The following is an 18,606-nucleotide window of genomic DNA, read 5'->3' on the forward strand; positions in this document are numbered from 1 at the left end:
AGGTAGAATCACAGTCAGTTTAGAGGACAAGGAGACTTTGAAGAGAGGCGTAGAGAGATAAAGTGTAGCTGGTGTTGACAAGGAAAAGGAGATTGTGAGGCAAAGATGAGAGCAGCTTCTAGAAGCTGGAAAGGACAAGAAAACAAATTTTCTCTTATAGCCTCTTGGAAAACATAGAACCCTTTTGAGGCTTTGATTTTATCCAGTGAGATCCATGTTGAAATTCCACCTTACATGGTAAGATAAAACATTTGCATTATTTAAGCCAGGACTTTTACATAATTTGTTATAGCGGCAATAGATAACTAATACCTCTTCTTTCAGACTGCAAGCTGAATATCACTTCTTGATGTCCCCAACTAGTCAGGTTCCCCTCTTAGATACTTTATTGACATAGTACTTATTCCTTTTAGCATTTTAAAGCATGTAAAACAACCACAACTATAATTTGCTTTATTGTTTATTGTTGTTTTTCCCTGCTGGTACGGAAACTCCAGCTGTATGGTTCTTGTCTTTCTTGTGCCTGTCACAGGGTAGGCATAAATACTTGTGTTTTCGGGGATTGGCTCTCCCCTTCTCTTCCCTACATACATGTACATCCAGGGAACGGAAACTCACATAAATTCTCCAAAGCAAAATCACAGGATGAAGTGCAAAGACAGTCACCTTCCATTTAGTAATCCCTTTAGTTGACACAGTATTTTATTTTCCTAGGTCATTAGTTGTCCAAATATAATCCGCTGACCAGCAACATCAGCATCACCTGGGAACTGCTAGATGATAGTTGATCCCAACAATGGGTGTCCAGGCGATTCTGAGGCACACTATCTGCTGTAGGCCAGATTGTTTTACTGAATTTCTGACTTAGCATGTCTGGAGTAGAGCCTAAGAATTTGCATTTCTTATGTATTCTTAAGTTATTCTGATGTGTTGGTGCTGAGACCTCACTTTGGGTATAACTGCCCTAGCCAACGGATAGGCTAGGCAATCTCTGTTGGTGGAATTTGACCAGCAGAAATCTCGAAATTTAAAGGGTCCTTATCATTTAATGCTTTGTGATCCGTGTGCCATCCTTAACCAGAAGCTGTCATTGCCTTCAGACCAAGATAATATGGCCCTTCATAAAATCCAGCTTAGTACTATACTACAACAAGTAACAATTAAGTTGAACAACCCAATTAATATATTTAAGAGTATCTAGTTCACAACTGTACATATTTGGTGGTGCTTGAGTTTTTCTAAAGCAGCAGTAGTCCTTGCAAAAATAAATGAATAGTGACTATAAACCAGTTTGTTTTGCTCTACAACCTACTGCATAATCAGTTTCCTAGGAATAAATGTAAAATTCCCTGATGTTATTATATTTCTGACATAGTGACACCAATTGCTTATAAAATATTTAGAAATGTGCTTTAACAACTACGAAAAACAACTTACTGAACACAAATTACATTTTAAGGAATGATTTGCTTTAATGCAAAATTAATAATGTATAGTTTATAGATTGTTTTGAAGTCAGCCTTCACTTAGATGTTTCTGTAACTAAGAACCATCATGGCACCAGTCTTGTGGAGGGAGGGTCCTAGTGGAAAGTAAGCTACTGTCTTAAAGCAACCCTGCTTGTGAGACTGAGGCTTCAAAACTCCAACACCTACAGTGACACATGATGGCCTGTTAGGCTGATTTCAGGGGGGCAGATAGGATCTCTCTGTCCTCTATTCACTTACCTTCTGCAGGGAACAAGTCCAATTTCACAGTTGGGGGGCTCTAACACTCAAGGTGTCCTGGGACAAATATCAGGTTGCTTTCCATCCTCTAATAGATTCTATTGGAAGGAGGGTAGGATGAGAGCCCAAGAGAAAAGGACACCTCTAGGGGAATCCGAAGAAAGAAAGTAGGTAGAAGAATAAAAACATAACTAGGTATGAAACTGCTGGGAAACAAATGTGAGTGTTTTGAAACAACTAGTGATTGGCTTATAGTGACTTTGGGGAGGTAATTTGGGTGGAAAATTAAGAATACATTTGCATGGTTATGTGCCTGAGATTTTGAGACCCTGCTTTTAACTAGGATGCAAATCATAATGAAAGAACAGATAAGGTCAATGGCATTCCCATCCTCAAGAAGCTTGCCTTTTACTTGTTGTTTTATTTTATTTTTAAAGATGTATTTATTTATTTTAGAGAGAAAGAGAGAGCCTGGAGCAGGGGTTGGGGGATAGATTGGGGAGCAGACTTCCCACTGAGTGCAGAGCCAGAAACAGGGCTCAACTCCAGGATCCTAAGATCATGATCTGAGCTGAAATCAAGAGTCAGACACTTAACTGACCTAGTCACCCAGGCACTCAAGGATCTTGCCTTTTAATTGCTAGGACAATATAGAATATTTTTTAATGGTTATAGGATACTTAAGACCAGAAAAATGCCACAACTGATTAGTGCACTATATGTCCTAGGTATGAGGTATAATTATGACATAATTAAATCAATTGGGTGTGGTTTATGGAAATTTTAAAAAAGAACAGTTTTTTAAAAAGCATGCAAGTTAAAATGAGACGATTATTAAGAGATAATCTAAACATGGTACATCTATCTCTAATAAGCAATATTTACAAAGATATGTTAATGTATAACATAATTTTCTATAACTAAGATCATGATATAATTATATTGGCTAGGAAGAGAAAGGGGAGTGGGCCTGAATAATTGGGCAGTTTCTAACCTAACATAAAATGCACAGTTAGTATAAAAAAGTTATTAACTCAGAAACAGTAGCGTAAGCATATTATTTAGAAGTAGAAAAATAAGTACAACATAGCCAAGAGCAACTACACAGCTGAAAACGTTTAAAGTGATTGCTCTGCAGAGTAGACATAAGGTAAGGACAGCACAGGGTACAGGTGGCTCCTACAATAACCCTTTGAAAATATGTTCACATTAAAATATCTATATTCACATATTGATAAAATGAAACAGAACACCTTAAAATAAAGACTAGGGGGCTTTCCCCCTCTGTTTTGAATATTTCAAAAGTGATTTGCCAATTCTGCTCTCACTTTTTAAGAGATGGGCACAAAGGAGGGCACATGATGAAATGAGTGCTGGGTGTTAGACTATATGTTGGCAAATTGAATTCACATTAAAAAAAGAAGCATTTCATCTTTGATTTAAAAAAATCCTCAACAACAAAGTCAATCAGATATATTTGATATTAGGTGTTGAGCTTTTGCTCTGCTGCCTCCCAGAACCGCATGAGCTTGGGCAGGTCCTATTGTCTTACTTCTCTGAACTTGAGTTTCATCATCGGTAAGAATTACTGTAACAAAGGATTAGATACGGCTGTGCCTGGAAAGCACTTGGAAGCTGCCCAGCACATTGTCACTTCAGTCATTCCACTCTTCATCTGTCCTTCCTAGTTTTCTGAAAATCACGTCACAAAAAAATCCATCTTTTAAGTCCATGTCCACAAATATAAAAAGCTCTCATGTGACTTCTGAGTATCACCAGCCACATTTTCATTCTTTCTTTTATATTGATAGCATCTGTTTTATTATGTTTTACTGCCATCTCTCTGGATGCTGCTAGCTCTATGGTCACGTCTTCTCAGTCTCTTGACTGTCTCTCCTCCTGGAAGCATTTTCTGAGGGACTCATTTCATTCTCCATCTTCATGCCTGAGAACCACAATTATTTTCATGTTGTTAGCAGCCATTCATTGACAACTTCCGTGTTTGCATTTCCAGCACAGACCACTCCTCTGACTTCCAGATCTGTAGATCTGACTGCCTATCCAATATCTCTTTTTGAATAATTTGGGCATACCTCAAGCTCAACCTGTCTAAAACTGAACTGACACTCTACTTCTCCCAAATGTGCTCCTCCACTGTTTCTGAATCTCATGAACGGCACTTTCACCCATACAACTAATACATCCAGAAACTAAAGGAGTTCCTCGACACCTTACACTTTGGAAATTATATCCATCCTGCCCAGACCCCCGATCATGTCCATCAACATGTCGATTTAATATCCTAAATATTTTCAAAATCTGCCTCTCCTTTCTTTTTGTACCCACCACTGCCAATACCACTCTAGTCCACACCACAATCACTTCACACTTCACACCTACACTGTGCCAGCTTTCTAACTATTCTGCTTGTACCCTATAATTCATTTTCCAAGGCGCATCTCAAATTGTTGCCTATTGCTGTCCTTCCTCTGGCATATCAAGAGTTTTATACGCCAATTTTGTTGAATAAATGAGTATTTCTCTGGGGTCTACTTAAGTAGTAATGAACATCAAATTAAATAATGTATGTAAACTGTAAAACCAGGGTTTATAATGTTGCTAATATTGACTTTAATACCTTAGAAATAAATCTCACTGAATGTGAAAAGCTCTACCACCTTTTGAAGATAAACAAATTAGATTCAAATATATGGGAAAATAAGGAGAAAGATGAGCTGCTTGAATAGGAGAGGGTCAGTTCTTTCACCCTTGCATTGTTATTTGTAACAGTGTTTCTTTGTTTTGTTTTGCTTTGCTTTGCTTAGCTTTTTACCTCTATCCTGTTGGATTTCTGAAGTAGCTATTGATTTAAGACTTTTGATGTAAAGGCAAAAATAATTTATCTTCTGTGATAAAAGAGAGATGATGTTCATTATTTTCACTCTGGAGAGAATTAGAATTCAACTGAGCGTGAGTAGTTGGCAAATGATCAGAACATACAGCATAAGGAACAACTGGAATATACAAAGAGAGAGAGAAGGGGAGAGAGAGAGAGAGAGAGGAGCCATACATGGTAGAGGTCAGAGGGGCCCAGATATCCCACCATGTGAGAGGTGGACAAGAAGAATCTCAGAGTCTGGCTGGATGTCAGGAGACCACAAAGCACTATGTGGTTGAGGGGAAAAGTCTGGAGGACCCACTTGAAAGCAGAGTTTGTGGGAACCATAAAACAATTATTCCATTATGCTTCATGATGAGCTAACCTAGAATATTCTACTTTTCAAGAGAACCAGGATGTGGGAGATGTGTGTGGGAGTTGGGAGGAAATCCACAGGCATGAATAAATGCTGAAAACATTAAATCTGTATGGATTATTTCCACATGAAAATCCTGAGAAGATTTACAAAAAGGAAGACAAAGTCTAAACCTTCCTGTTTTCAGAAGAAACTTCTCCTAAAATCTAGTGGTGAATCTCTAAAGAAGCATTTCTTTGAAGTCCTACTCCAGTAGATTATATGAGTTAGTAGGGGCCTGTAGTTTTGCTGGGGGACTTCACTGGAATGAGTGAATGCCATAGCTCTTCACTGTATATGAAGAGTGGCTAGGATAAGATGTGGTATCTATCTGCATGCAGGGCATTGAGCTGTACCAAACTTGTAGAGGGTGGGATTATTCTTGCTCATTTTGCTAGTCCTGTTTGAAAGATATGGCTGAGAAACTTAGTGTTTTGGTTAATTATTCTGTGGATCCAGAGGATCTAAGAAAATACGAGTCACAGGAAAAAAAAATTGTGGGCCATAATCTGACTTTTAATGATGTCTCTTTTTTACATCAGTATACTGATGTATACTGACTAGGATTGCCTTAAGGATGGAAGGGCTTTGATTTACCTAATGTGGTTACAGAAGGACTTTTAGGCTAGGGGATGGAATAAATTGAAAAGGGTCGAGAGAGGGCACAGTCTATATAATACGGGGTTGGTCACTCCATGAGGTGAACCTCCTCACTTTTCTTTGGTTTAAATTTCTATCTTGATAATATCTTTAAGTTTTTACACTATGACAGAATAGAATATGATTATTTCCTTCCCCCTTATATATATATATTTCTAAGTTTTTTCTGGTGTATTGTTCTAATAAACTCTGACAAGTAGTGACCAATACATCCCTGATCTGCTGGACACTGTATTACATGATATTACATTAGGACATTGAGAAAGGTGTGGTATAATGGAAGGCCGTGCTCTGATGCAAGGTATGTGGTTTAGGGGTAGGAGGCAATGACCTATCTCTGGGCTCTGGATACCATTCTATGCCTTTTGGAACCTCTATTTTCTTTCTTAATTAGCAAAACCAAAACCAAAACAAAACCCACATCCTATCACAAAGTTTTGCCTACTAAACATACAGCTTCAGTCTTCATGTAGTATATATCTGTGAAATCAGGGGTTGGCTGATTTCTAAGAGGTTGGCAGAGGGATAAGTTCATTGAGGGTATTAGCAGAGCCCTAAGGTTTGTTTGCTCCTGATGATGTTTTGCATTTTGGCTTTTATCACACTTGGTAGAAGATCTGTGTTGTTCCTTTACCTGTATAGGGATGGGCTTTACTAGAAATCTGATTAGTATTTTGTGTTCTAGAGCTGCTACTTGGTATGGAATGATCCTGGATTATTTCTCTTATAGTTTTAATGTAGTATTCATTCATTTATGGCTTTTTAATGTCTGTAATTCAGACAGTATTAATCTCCCTATGATTTCACTGACTTACTCTCAGGAGGGTCATCTGGCTGTAACATTGCCATTCCACTGTTCTCTAGGACTAGTTCAGCTGGAAGGTCAAGAATCCTAATTCTGTCCAGGGCTCTAAGTAACTCCTCACCAAAGCTGTATATTTGATCAACAAGGACAATCTATCCATGTAACAGATGCTCATCAGTATAGTACCATCAGTATAAAGAGTGTATTCTTAATGCTGGAGTACACTCTCCCTGGGGAAGGTAATAATACTGGGATTGACCGTTACTGAAGCATAGCTAATATTCCATCAGAAACATATAAGATTAAGTATTTTCCAAGGAATCAGAGGATGAGAGGCAAGAAGTATGTTACACAATAGAGATAACAGATACTACAGTTTGACACATAAGTTATCTCCTATTAGAACTCTTCAGAAGCTGAATACCAAGATAGCTTATAAGCTTTCTCATGATCAACATCCAACCATGAATTGATTGGTGTGGCATTAACTTTACTGGGCCATGAGGTACCCAGATATTTGGTTAAATGTTACTCTGGGTCTGACTGGGAAGGTGTTTCTGGATGAGATTAATATTTGAATCCCTAGACTGAGTGAAGAAGACTACCCTCTCTAATGTTAGTGGGCCCCATCCAACCTGTTTAAGGCCCTAGAAAAAAAGCAAAATAAAGGAGAATTCATTCATTCTGTTTGACTCCTTGACCTAGGACATCCACTGCCGTCTTCAGCTCTGATTCATTGGATTTCCTGGGTCGCCAGCTTGCCAACTACAGATCTTAGGACTTCTCAGACTCCATAGTCATGTGAGCCATTTCCTTATTATGAGTCAATCTCTTTCTTTCTCTATCTATGCATATATGTGTATAATGACCTGCATTTTCCAGAGGATCCTGACTAATACAATTAGGGATATTTGGGTGGCAGACAGGAGAAAGATATCTAGACTACAATATCTGGTCGCTGTCTAGTGGCTTAGCTTCAATTTTCTGTCACTGGAATATTTTTTCCCACCTGATTCCAGAAAGTATATTGTTGCATTTTACGGACTGGCTATTAAAAATCAAAGTAAGAGATTTTTGTCCTGAATTTATGCCTTCTAAATGTATAATTTTAGATATTATACCATGCAAAATAATAAACTCTACCAAATAGCATAAAATGTCAAAAAAATTTTAGACCTATGTATACCTATATGATGTGGTCTGATTAAAATTCACATTGCTTTTTCTAAGAACTCAAGAGAAAAACAGAGGAGAAAATCCAATGCATTAATATTCCATGAATACTGAGGATGGGTAAATCTAGCAATTTCCTTTCAACTATGTGCTGGGATTAGAATATTATCATGTAGAAAAGATAATTCTGGTTTAAACTTATAACCCATGAAAATGAGTAAATTATAAACCTGGAAAATACATTTTCCAATTTTAAACAGATATTTAGAAATAAATTCAAAAGAGCATCAATGGAAAAATAGAGGAAACACCCTTACTTTGTCACAAAACAGGAGAAAAATGGCAATTTTTAAATGTCGTTGTGCCACATAGCCAACACCTCTCTCATGACTTTTATTAACATGATCCTACTGAATGTACCTATATAAAGCTTGAGATCTGAGGATCAGATTTGATGTTATTCCTAGAATTATCCAGACACTAGTAGAGTTGGTTAAAGTTCTTAGGACGTTTCCCCCCAGACAGGCTAACTTGTGTCTGTGTGTATGTGTGTGTATGTGTGAGGAGGGGGTAGGTTGGTGGACTATACTTTCCTAATAAGAAAAGAAAACAAAAACAGGCCTTTTGGAGCTGTGGTCACAAAATTAACCATACCAGAAACACAGGGTTTTTAATTCCCTGTTCTAATTTTTAGAACAAATATGCAATTTAATACTTATAATTTTTAGTTCATCAGACTAATTATAATTTGCATCAGTGTACACTGTATTGCAGTTCTAATTAACTGGTAGAACACAAGATTGAACAGTTTTTACCGTACCAACCTTGGCCATCAATTGGAAATAAAGAGAAAAACAAACAGGCAAATCTTGAACTTGAAATGATTACAGAAATGGTGTCTAAGTAATAGATGTCAGGTCTGACCAATAAGCCAATCCAAACCATAAATTGTAGGATTATCTAAATAATTCAAACTGGCTGTAATTATATAAATAAATTATATAAATAAAATTTGGAGTGGAATTTCTCAAATCAGAGCTGCTCTCTGACCTTTATAGCCTCAAGTGGGCTGAGTCACTTCACCTTGTGCTTTGTAGAACCAACAGAAGTGGGCCTCTGGAGGGCACATATGACACACTCATGCGGTGTTTCAGGCTCCATTACAGTGGTCTTACCAATGTAACAGGCTGAAAGAAAGGGCACTTTGAAATGTATGCTAGCCTCCTGAATTGCTAACCTGACTGATATATTGAAAAAGGTTCTTCCCATCTCTGTATGGGAAAAAGACGGGATGACAAAACAAAGGCAGGGAACATAAGAAATTCCTCAGGAACTTTCTGGGCTGAAACTCTCCTCTCTGAGGCTGGAAAGTGAGAGTGGCATTCCATATACTCAAGGTTCACTCCTCTCCTGACACCCTCCAACAGTAGTGGTTGGTCTTTATTCAGTTGACAGAGCTGATGCAATTTGCTCAAGATGACTCTTAGGCCAAGAACTCTATCATTCCCAAATGACAGCTCACCCTTTCTCCCCTCTGCCACCCCTCATCAGATTTCAAAGTGCTGTGTCAAAGACTAAATCATATCCTTGGATCAACATGGCATAATCAGTCAATACTGTTTTTTTGTTGTTGTTTGTTTGTTTGTTTGTTTAAGAAGAGGAAAGGGAGAGAGAGAATCTCAGGCAGACTGCCTGCTGAATGCAGAGCTCTCATCTCATGATCATCTCATCGTGGAGCTTGATCTCATGACCCTGAGATCATGACCTGAGTGGAAAGGAAGAGTCAGATGCTTAACCGACTGAGCCACCCAGGTGCCCCATCAGTTAATACATTTTAAGTAAAAAAAATAGCATAACTTAGTGTTTTTGTTCTGAGCATCGCTTTCATAAGAATTTTGGAAAAACAGTTTTATAAGTAAATAATATGACATACAATGTATTGTGTGAAGTTCTGAAATTAAACCTGAGACTGTGAAGATGGTTTCTGTTGTCGTTGTATGGCAAACTTCCATCCCCTCTGGAGTGCACCTTAACTCTCTGTCCATAGGGATGCATCGAGAAGAACTAGAATAAACCTAAGGGTCCCTCTGGCTCTACTTTTGTGGATAGTTACATGCTTTTGCCTCTAAATCTCATAGCAAAGTGGTACATTTCACATTTCAAAGAGCCACTGGAAGCCCATATTCCATGCACTTATTTAGCTCTTATTTAGATAATGCGTTATCAGGACTTACATTTTCCTATCTGGCCAATTTCAAATGCTCCTGTCTGAGTTCTCTCACATCTATACTAAGATAGGAGAAGAGCTAAATAGCTTTGAACAATAACTTTGGATATGCATTACTCTTTAGAAGTTTTGTTTTAAAGTAATTTTAGATTTACAGAGGAGATGCAAAAAAAGAGCATTCTCATATACTCTATCATCCAGTTCCCCCTAATGTAAACATTTTTATTTTATTTTAGTACATTTATCAAAACTAAAAAATTAACATTGATACAATACAATTAATTGGACTATAGACTTTATTCAGATTCTCCTAGTTATTTCACTAATATACTTTTTCTGTTCCAGTATCTAATTGCATTTAGGGACTATATTTTGCTTTTCCTGTTCTACCTTTACAAAGTTGACACAACATTACTTTTTTTTTTTTTTTTTGGAAGCTTTGATCTTTCAGAATTATGAAAGGCTATTAATAGTTTCATGTTATTTTTAAAAATAGTATTAAATTTTTGTATTATATAGGTTGAACTGTTTAAATCAGTAAGATATTCATTGTGTGAAATTTTAAAACTATAATGGAAAGTTAGGTTAAAAAAAAAAAAACTACAACTGTTTCAAGACAGCATATAATCTCTTTCCTTCTAGCAAAATCCTTTTTACCTAGGAAACAATTTTCTGATAGGCTAGATTTGATTTACTACAGAAAAGCTCTAAATAATTTTTGCTAGAGATTTTCCGGCCCACTTACGGCTCAAACTAGCACTCTCTTATGACACAGATATATTTTGAGGTGCTTAGAGGCAAGAACCTATTCTTGCTCATTTTTGTATCCTTAACATTGCCTTAAACTTGATAAATATTTGTTGAATTAATGAACATATGAAATTTCCTAGAATCTTCAGGCTGGAGTGAATTTGAAAACTTGACACTTTGAGGTTAATTAGACTCCAGAGCCTTCACCTCTGACTGCCTTTGGGATGTTTTGGTGTAGATAGTGTCAAAGAGGTTGATAGGTGATGTGTTATAGACAGCTTCATGGAAATGTCATGAACCCTTGTAGAATACTTACTGCCAGAAAACTTGCCAAGTTTTAAATGTCTGTTTCTTTTTTCTGAGAGAACTAACAAGAGGACTTATCTTCTCATAAATGTGCAATCAAAATATTATTGAGAAATATGGCCATAGCACAGTGACAAATATCAAATGAAGTGCTGGTCATATCCTGTTTAGGTGTAAGCAATTTCTGAGTAATAAAGGTATCATTCAAAAAGCAATCATTCTAGTGCTTACTATACTGATGTGTACAGGGCACTAGGACAGAAATGTGCCCAGGTGATCACTCTATTGAACTCAGTGTGCCTGGGTTTTCTGTCATCTTCCTCTCTCAGTTCAGGAACTTTTATTGATAGATTAATGCAAACATGTTTGTATATTCTCTTGATGTTACATACAATTAGTTGTTTATGTATTTTTAATATTTTCATTAATAATTGACAGTATTAGGGGCATCTGGGTGGATTAGGGTTGAATGTTTGCCTTTGGTTCAGGGCGTGATCGTGGGGTCCTGGGATGGAGTCCCACATCCGGCTCCCTGCATGGAGCTTGCCTCTGCCTATGTCTCTGCCTCTCTCTCTCTGTGTCTCTCATGAATAAATAAATAAAATCTTAAAAAAAATAATTTGCAGTATTAAAAGAAGTTAAGTAGGAATGCCTTCCTATAACTGTAAGCAAAGAATTCCTGCCAAGTCAGAAAAAGTAATAGCTTTTTTTTTCTTTTTCTTTTTCTTTTTCTTTTTCTTTTTCTTTTTCTTTTCTTTTTTCTTTTCTCTTTCTTTCTTCTTTCTTTCTTTCTTTCTTTCTTTCTTTCTTTCTTTCTTTCTTTCTTTCTTTCTTTCTTTCTTCCATTTTAAGCCTAAGAGACTTGAAAGTATGAATAGGTTGTCAAGGCTAATTGCAGAATTAAAATCTTGCGGGTGTTAGCTTGTTATAAGTCTAGTCTGTATTTTATCCAGGCAGAATGTCAGCTGTGTCATAGCATGCTCTGGCCTCATGTGTCCTTTATCACCCAAAACACTGAGAAGAGAGCCTTGGGAAAGGGGTCATGAGTCCATATTGCTGCTTGAAAAAGATTGTGGCATTGGCCATGACCCTGGAACCTTGGACTATGTAAGTAGCCAGCCACATAATTTTTACCCTGTTAATGGATGCTCTTGGGAAAGATTTTTGACTGGGGTTACTCAGTAAGAGTTGAGTATGACAGTTTACACATAATAGGATCTTAATACACATTGTTGATTTGATTGGGTTTATGTGATAGGATCTGAAGAACTGGGCACAGATTAGAGCAGGAGTGGACCAACTTTTTTTGTAAAGTACTAGATAGTAAACATGTTCAGCATTGTAAGTCTCTCTTAAACTATTCAATTCTGTTCTTATAGTTTGAAAGCACACATAAATACTTTGTAAACAAATTGATATTGTCTTCCAATAAAACTTTATTTATAAAAACAGGTGAAGGGGCTGCATCTGGCCCTTAGGCCATAGTTTGCCAACTTGCTTTAAAATCACAAAATGTTTTGAGTCTTCCCTAAGCCAAACCCGCATTTGGAACAAATTTAAATGGATTTAGATTCCTTAAAATAACACCTATGCTAATCAGAACTTGCCAGTTTGTTCTGCACTAACTGCCTCCAGGATCTTCTTGCTTTAGAATGAGATTCAGGTCAGAAATTTGTAGTGATCTCCTAACATAGAACCAGCATATTGAATATGAAAGAAGAGTTGATTTTGACTTATGACATAGTAACTCTGTACCAATCATTTTAATTATAGAAAGATGATTTATGGTAATGACTAACTCAAAAAATATTTCATTTGATTTACACGGAAACAGTATGAAAATTGAAACTCAATTTAGTGAGAAAATATTTACAAAATAGTTTTTTATCTCACCAAAGTTTTGGTGAATGTCAGGTTAATCAGACCAAATTAGGCCTCATTTTACACTTGGCTGGTAAAAATATTTTTCTCCTGTCTTAGTGAAATGTGTTTCAGTTTGCCTTAGGGAAGCAAAATAGAGGGAACCTGTTGCACTATCTCTGCTTACTTGCATTTGATTCTTTCTTTGCTTCAATATTTATTGTGTACCTATTGTGTGAGGAGGAAGGAGGAAAGACTAAAAAGCATATGTAAATTAACTACCTTTAAGTCAAGTAATTAAAAACGGTACTTATGTATTTAATATAGTCACAAATTCTGTTTGTTTTCAGGTACTGTGAAATGCTTTGCTAGGTGGAATTGAGACTTCCTTACAAACATTCCAGTACTTTTCAAGCAGCTGTTATTAGCAGGCAATTACTTGGTGGTTTCTATTAATCAACCTGGTCAGGTTTGACCTGAAGTCACTTGGTCCTTTGCTCAGCCTCATAACAGTCAGCATTTGGTATCAACTGCTGAAATGTCTTTTTTTTTTCTCCCTCTGGCAGCCATTGAAATTAATTTGGTTTTCTTCCTGCTGTGCTTACCCTTGTGGAACATTATTTCTTCTTAGTTCTTGACATATTGGTTGCTTGATGCATAACTTGTGTTCAAAGTTGTCCTCCAGCAGGGTAGCCAACCTAATCCCCAATGAAGAGACTAACCCAGCTGGTAACTCAGCATGACACAGCAGCAGACACTGAACCCTAACCCAGGTCAACTGGCCCTCTGCCCTCTTGGCACTACTCCACCTGCCTAGTTTGGGATGAGACTCTCAAAGGAGCTTTTGTTAAAACTGTAATTTATGTTAAGGGGCTCCCACTTTGGTGGGAGAAAGGGAGGCTCTGGGGTTAGAAAGACCTGGTTTGGCATTTTTAAAAGTTTTGACTCCACCCCTTACTTGTATGATCTGGGGCAAGTCATGAAGTCATTGAGATACACAGAAATTACTCTCTAAGACAAGAAACTGACCTCACAAGCTATTGTGGCTATTATGAGAATAGCCCCCCATGCACACCGGTGTCTCTGTGTCCTCGGTACTGCGGGACACACAGTAGGTGCTTCATGGGTTTTTTAGTTGGAAGGGAATGTCTTTCCTGCAGCCTCAACCCAAATGAATGCTGCTGACTTTGGGGGAAGGCTGTCCCCTTAAAGGTCCCCTGATTCAAATAACCTGAGCTGAGTGAAAGGGCAGCCTTCTTGGGGCCCTGTGGGTGCGTCACTAGCAATGATTTATGCCTCATGACAACAAGTGTTCACATTTGGAATCACAGCTTGCTGAGGCCAGTGTAAATTTCTGAGGCTTTGTGTAATGGGCTGTGTGTAATGCTAATAAACACGAAAACTTCTTTTCTATAAACATGTTCCTTCTGGACCCCTGAGGCTATAGTGCTGATGAGCTTATTTTTTTAATGAGAAGTAAGATGAACTGCAAGCACCCAATTAGAGAGGCTCAGTCAGATCACTAGAAGCTTTCAGGCCTGGACACAGCAGAAGAGATTTTAAGAGGTTCAAGCAAAAGAAACCATAATGAGAGAAACACTGAACTTGCTTTTCCTCTTAGCAGCAGCTTTGTTTGTCCTCTCTAGGCTCAGAGCTGTGCTGCTGGGCCTGAACTCTTTTTTCCAACAAACTGTTTTTGTTTCTCACTTGCAGAGCTCTGTGAATGGACTCCCTGAAATGCAGACACCTTAGTCTCTGTGAGAGCAAAGGGTTTGACACCACTCTTTCCCTCCTGCGGAAGATAGCCCCATACCTAGACCAGTGCTAATTCAGGAGCCTCATCCTTGGCATATTAACAAAGACAATGAGACTGAAAGTGATACTTTTTAGATGGTGCTCTTGCCCATGAGTTACAGCTCAGAGACTGCCATATGTGCCTCTTTGAAGATTAGTTTGTGGATGGAGTTGCAAGTGGATGATGGGGCAAAACAGAATAACAGTTCTTAGAGCTCAAAGCTACCTTGGTGAGCAGACATATTCTAAAATTTCAGAACTAAGGCTATTCCAGTTTACTGCAATTAAGGTTAGGACTTTATCTCTTTGATATTTTAGCCAGATCTGAGACTCAGCAGAAATTCTGAATACATATATCCCTTCCTTGCCTTCCTCTAATTGCACTTTCCCTCCTGATGTCCTGATCGTTGGTATATTCCACTTTATGCACATTTATGGTGTGTTTTTCTTTCTGTCTTTAGTTAACATTAAAGATAAAGATATATTTGCTTACCTCTTTTAACTTGAGTCTCAAAGCAGGAGAAATACAGTTGACCCTTGAACAAGGCAGGGGTTAGGGGCACTGATCCCTGCACAATAGAAAATTTGTGTATAACTTAACTACTCATAGCCTATTGTTCAGCTGGAAGCCTTACTGATAATACTCAATTAACACATATTTTGTAAATTATATGTATTATATACCGTATTCTTAAAGGTAGAGAAAAGAAAATGTTACTAAGAAAATCATAAGAAAAAATACGTTTACAGCACTATACTGTGCTTATTGAAAGAAATCTGCAGGTAGGTGGACCAGTGCAGTTTAAACACCTATTGTTAAAAGGTCAACTCTACCTGTTCTGTGAATTCATCTTACTTTCCTGGGTATAGGTATATTTACTGTGCACTCACACCAGCCAAACCCTTTATCATGTAGTAAGATTCAATGGTAAACAAAACAGGCATAGACTTTTATAGCTCTAACAAATAATTAGATGAATAAGTAATTATAAACTGCGATCAGCCCCACCCAGATAAAAAGGTCAGGCTCTACTAAGAACTTGTAGCTGGGGAGTTGACATACAGTAATGCATTAAAAAAGCTCTCCTGAGAAAATATGCTTTAAACCCAGAACTAAATCATGAATAAATGAAAGCAAGAGGAAGATCATTATTCTGGTCTACAAGATCAGCATAAGCAAAGGTCCAGAACCAAAAGGAATTTGGCATGTTGGAAGAACTGAAAGCAAGAGAGTGGGGCCAGAGACCAGAAAGCCAGGGAAAAATGGAAGATGACATTGGGGGGTGGTGACCCCACAATCAAGTAGGACTTCATCAATAGGACCAAAGATGTTGGGTTTTATCTTCAAATCAAAGAGATAACATTGAAAAGTTAGTAAGAATAGAGATATACACAGATTTGTTTATTGAATATTGTGAGTGGTTATATAGATTCTATTAAAGATGGGGTGTTGTGGTTTTTATAGTATGTCTATAAATTCTTTAATATTCCTTGCTTCAGGAAATGGAGTTTGATTTTACTTTTCTTGAGTGTGGGAAGGGCTTAGTAACTCACCTCTTTTAAATAGGGCATGATAGATATGATGATATAAAACTTCTAAGACTAGGTTGAAAAAGACGATGTGACCTCCACCACCCCCTCTTTAATCATTTGCTCTGGAGGAAGCCAGCTGCCATGTTGTAAGGAACTAAGACCTGGCAAGAAACTGGGTCCTCTTGCCAAGAGTTGTGTCAGGGAGCCAAACTGGGAGCACACCCTCCACCCCCACTCAAGCCTTCAGATGATTATAGTCCCTGCCAACATCCTGACAACTCAAAGCCAGAGCAAACCACTTTAATGATTCCCAGACTCCTCGCTCTCAAAAACTGAGATAATATTTGTCACTTTAAGGAGCTGAAAGGTGGGATGGCTTGTTATGCAGTCATACATAGCTAATATAGGAGATAAAAACAAATAGTAACAGGACGTTCCTGTAGTAGTCAAGGCAGATGATGATGATGATGGTGCCTTGACTTAAAGTAGTTACTATTCAATGCCTGCTTCCCTTCTTCTTCCCAGGAATACACCGTGGATATTAAAGCATCACCACTAGAAAACTGTAGATGTGGCTTTGAATCCAGATTTTGTTACTTAGTTACAGGTGATATGGCAAAGCCTTTCTATGCCAATGATATTTTTATTCATACTATGGAACTAATAATATTACTTCCCTTTTAGCTTTCATGGAGGTCCATAGTAAGATTCATAGTGGAGGTTTCGAAACGTAGTAAGTGCTCAGACAGTATTATCTGCCAGTTTGTTGTTGCTTATTATCTAGCTAGTAGTTTTTCTCTGCCAATCTTATTCTTTGCTATAAGAGAGGAATCCTCATTAAACACTGCCATGTCACTTTCCTTATCAAGTTGCGTTCAGAAATTCCCATTACTTTCAAAATAAACTTTCAATTCTTTGGCTTTGCATTGATAGTCCTCTAATCTCTGACTTGAAGGACCATCTTGCAACCTATGTGAAACTCTGCTCCATGCAAATTCATCGTCTCTTCAATTAGTATCTTTTTTTGTGGCTTGTGTTTTGGTTGAGTCACTTAATTTCAGTTACTCTCAGTTTTCTTATCTGGATGTTATGCATAATAAGGGATGCCTGCCCTTCTTCACTGTTCAGGGAAAGCCTAATAAAAGTTGTTACATTGTGACATCATCTGCAAGCTCATTCGCTTACAAGAAGCCCTAGCATGCATGTTATACTTCCTGCTTGCATATACAGAAAAGGAAAGAGCCACCAAAGGGCATCTCTCTGGCCCTTTCACCAGCCGTGAGGAGACACTTCAGACCTCAAGGCTGGATGGCATTAACTGACTTTCAGGACATCGAGCCCATTGGTCTTACTTCTGTTTCCCACCACAAGTTTGAGATGTAATTAATTCCTGCTGCATGCTCAGTCATGTTTTATTGCCTAATTAACCTCAGGCAGTCTCTTGCCATTCACAGGACAATCCAAAGTAGCTGCACTTGGACACAGAGAGGATGAAGAGGAAGATTTCCTTCACCAGCTGGGGCAGTAGGGTCTCTGCCGATGGATGCAGAGACGACCTCAAGTCCCCAAAGTGGTCTGGACCTCCCTGGCCAAAGGAACCCAAGAAATGGGTATGTTGGACCCACACTGAATTCATCCTACAATTCATCTGCAACTTTAAGTAATGTGTACTTACAGTAACTTCTGATTTGTATGCCCTCCCTCCCAACTTGGCTAAAAAGTATATCAGTGTGATTTTCTACTGTCCATCCATATTCCCTACAGATAATAACAGGAGTTACTACTTCTGGTGGATACCCTCTAGGGCCCAGAAGTAATGCTTAAAACATTACTCACGGGTCTCTTCCCCCTCTTGAAAACCTCATTTAAAAGAGAAACTCCCAACAGAGGTGCTCTGTAATTTGCTAACTGCTCAGCCCAAAGTGTTTTAAACTTTAAATTTTTTCTTGTTTGAGTTAGCAGCAAAATGGAATTATTTCAGGTAAGCTACAGCATGGCAGTGACAGCAATAGGATGTATGATAGGATTTTTTTGTGGAAATCTTTGCAACTTCTTTATGTTCATGCTTCCAAAGAGACACCCTAAGCTTCTCAGCATACTTTTGCATGTGAAACATAATTACCAGTAGCAAGTGAGTGATTTCATTGCTCTATTGCATTATCTATAGCCTTCTCACATCTATCCAAATATGAGTGTCACAGATTATATAATACAATTTTGTGATGCAGTTGATACTTTGATGGCCTATGAACAGAAATCTTATTATTGATCTATGTAATTGAGATGCAGCTTGAGTTCCAGCATTTAAAAAGTGTTTAAACTTTATATTTAAACAGATAAATAGGAAACTACGTAAATCCTAAGTATGTATCTCATCAAATTCTAATAAAATAACACACCCACATCCAACTTTTAATTGGTTATTTCTTTGTGAATCATAAAAAAAAAAACTATATAGTTTTAGCTTTCCTTTAAAGT

General features: G+C 37.7%; 1 long non-coding RNA gene across 1 annotated transcript in view; it reads left to right on the plus strand.

Annotated features, from left to right (window-relative positions):
* The window catches only part of LOC140599706 (uncharacterized), a 33,990-nt gene extending 15,954 nt beyond the window's left edge, over positions 1-18,036 (plus strand). Inside the window, exons 3-5 of the long non-coding RNA XR_012002663.1 lie at positions 7,191-7,286; positions 9,314-9,470; positions 17,583-18,036. This is a non-coding gene — a long non-coding RNA (uncharacterized lncRNA). The remainder of the gene's footprint in view (positions 1-7,190; positions 7,287-9,313; positions 9,471-17,582) is intronic.
* The last annotated feature ends 570 nt before the right edge of the window (positions 18,037-18,606 follow it).

The sequence above is a fragment of the Vulpes vulpes genome, chromosome 7 (genome assembly GCF_048418805.1).
Source record: "Vulpes vulpes isolate BD-2025 chromosome 7, VulVul3, whole genome shotgun sequence".
In the NCBI taxonomy this organism is placed as follows: Eukaryota; Metazoa; Chordata; class Mammalia; order Carnivora; family Canidae; genus Vulpes; species Vulpes vulpes.